This window comes from Haplochromis burtoni, unplaced genomic scaffold (assembly GCF_018398535.1).
Source record: "Haplochromis burtoni strain Fernald_Lab_line unplaced genomic scaffold, NCSU_Asbu1 Contig_64, whole genome shotgun sequence".
NCBI lineage: Eukaryota > Metazoa > Chordata > Actinopteri > Cichliformes > Cichlidae > Haplochromis > Haplochromis burtoni.
Window position 1 is genome coordinate 151,885 of NW_024582425.1, and position 2,619 is coordinate 154,503.

General features: G+C 44.9%; 1 protein-coding gene across 3 annotated transcripts in view; it reads left to right on the top strand.

Moving 5' to 3' along the window:
• Positions 1–1,120: 1,120 nt before the first annotated feature.
• Positions 1,121–2,619, top strand: part of gabbr1a (gamma-aminobutyric acid (GABA) B receptor, 1a) — a 128,132-nt gene continuing 126,633 nt past the window's right edge. For 2 of the 3 annotated variants that reach the window (XM_042221285.1, XM_042221284.1), the window contains exons 1-2: positions 1,121–1,473; positions 1,809–1,861. The gene's annotated coding sequence lies outside the window, so the exon portion shown is untranslated. The remainder of the gene's footprint in view (positions 1,474–1,808; positions 1,862–2,619) is intronic. The other variant, XM_042221283.1, reaches the window with a different exon arrangement.

Genomic DNA, 2,619 nt, shown 5'->3' on the forward strand with positions numbered 1-2,619 from the left:
CTGCTTGCTGAAACAAACACTGACACAATCAGCCTTATTTGTTTTATTTAACTTGGTGTTGTAACACTGGAGTGTCATGATCCAGATGATTTGGATATTGTTTACATTTGTGTATATTTTTTGCCCTTGTTGTAATTTGAGGTGTGCCTTGACACAAATAAATTTAGCTTGAGTAGTAGTTTGTTGTAATCTCAGTTTGGAACCATTGAAATATGAAGTGAGTGCCCGTTTTATGATTTTAAAATATTTTTAACAGCCTGACTGATTTTTGACAAGAATTGAAAGAGTTCTGATGATGATTTTTTTTGGTTCTTTTATGATTGTACTTTGTCAAAGAAGCAAAACAATGAAGTCAGAAAAGAAAGACTTGTAAATTTGTGTAATTATTACAAAGCTGGAAAATACTGACATGTACAGATGTTGAATCTTTGCTGTACAGATGTTCTGAGTATCGCAGACATATTTAAAGTCTCATTATTGTCAGTTTATCTGAAAAACCTCACTTTTCACCGCTGTCTTAACAGTTACTTTTCACCCTCTGAATCGCATTTGTGAGTTAGTCGGATTGGATTGTCACACCTGTAATCAATAAAAGCAGATCCTGCTGCCTGGCCTTCTGTTCTTTCATGCTGAATTCAGTGGGATGGGAATTTGTGAATTTCTTCCCTCGCCTTGCTTCAATTATTCAGCAGACATATAAATATGAAGCAGGATCGCGAGAAGATGGAAGAACGGGGAGAGGCTGATTTAATAGATGACCAGTGTTGTGGGGATGACTGATTGCTGCCTCGTTGACTTAAGCTCCAAAGAGCTTTAGAGAAAGGCTTAACAATGTAGACCGCGTTAATACCACAGCGCCATATCTGCACCTCCTCTTGTCTTCCTGCCGTCGAGATAATTATCCACGTGGACTGAATCTGCAAGCTCATAAATCCAAAGCCGCTTCTTAAGATTGTGCTATGTTTTTGCTGTTGTGGGGCTTTAGACGTCGGCATGTTTCATCTTGGAAAGGAGGGAAAGAAAAAAGATGCGATAAATGCGTGAGGGGGGCTGTTACGCACGGCGCGTCTCCATCATGACGTCGTGAATTAGCTCAAGATCGTAGAGGTGGAGAGAAAAAAAGGAGGGGAGTGTGGTGAATCGCTGTTTCGTCGTTTATGGTGGGCTTGCGTTTGTATATAGTGGATGTATGGGACTTTTTTTTTCTCTATGGATTTTTTTGTCATCTCTTCTCTTGGCCATGCGTAACTGCAGTACACGGAAACAATCCGAATGAGAGCCGTCTCGTTTTTGTAAGATTCTGTTTAGGCACGGAGCAGCTTGCACATTTACTGTATAGCCATATTAACAGAGCCATAAAAATTGTTGCAAAGATGCATATTTCTACCAAATAATCTGACACCGGGCTTTTCCCCTGGCGGGTCCCACCCGGAGGACTTACTCTTATCTTCACTGAGCGCATCGAAACTAATAGTAAGTACACACATGCTACAGCTTTGCTTCAGGGCGCTACATGCTATTAGTGCTGTAGGTCGCGATGTTAGAGCACATTTATTCAGGAGACGCTCCATTTCCCGTGCACGGAATCTAGACAGCTGTCACATTTGAATGCAAGAGGCGTTCATTTTTTCGATGGGCCTGATTTGTTTTGATCCAGCCTGTTTGCATTTACATTTTAAAGCCTTTTAGAGACAGAATGCGAGCTCTGCTCCTGTTTATGCAAGACGCAGCCGCTTTAGGCTGATGACATTATATTTGGACATCCTTTCATAGGAGGGCTTGTTAATATGGTCGGCCTTCCTCTACAGGCCATCACGGATTCCCTAGTCAACACCCGACGAGCAACTACCGGCAGCTTACGGTTGGTGGCACCCTTACTGTGACCCTCACGTCTCTGTAGTTCATGCTCAGCCATGCACAGAATGCAGCATCTGAGTGTGTGTGCATGTGGAACCGCCTGAAAATAGCCCACTGTGGGCTATTCTCAACATCACTGTGGTGCTGAAATGGGCCGGATCAGTCCTTATCCAGCGCAGCTTCCGGCAGCAGACTCGCACAAGGAAGTGTAGGCAGTGTGTATGCAGCAGTGACATTGGAAGTGGATGGGATTGAGGTGTGTGAGATGTTTCATGTAGTAGCTGTGTTTTGGAGGCGCTGTCCGTGGTGCTGAAGCCTTAATTGCTTTTCCAGCTCGAGGCCAGTCGACAGGCCCCCTTCTTTCCCCTCTGTCTGCTCAGTGCCAGGACAGCCTCAGCTGATGGAGTCGGCTGGCTTTGTGCCGTTAGGCTGCTCACTCACACAGTTTGCTTTTATCCGGCTGGGTGTGTGATCGCTGATATTAATGACTCCTGCTGAGCTGTCCTTCTTTCTCTCCCTGCTTCCCACACGGGACCAGAGCGCGCGCACACACAAACACACACCTATAATATGCACGCTCTAGTGGTGGTGTCTACCTCCTGCATGCTTCTTGTCAGTGAACTCTAAAAATACACTGGTTAATGCTAATGAAGTTTCCAGCAGAGTTTGTCTGCCTTCCACAGGCAAGCCTCGCTGCCATCTGTCTCCCTCACTGTGGTGCTTTACTTTGTTATCCCCCTCCACCCATCCCATCCCATTCCC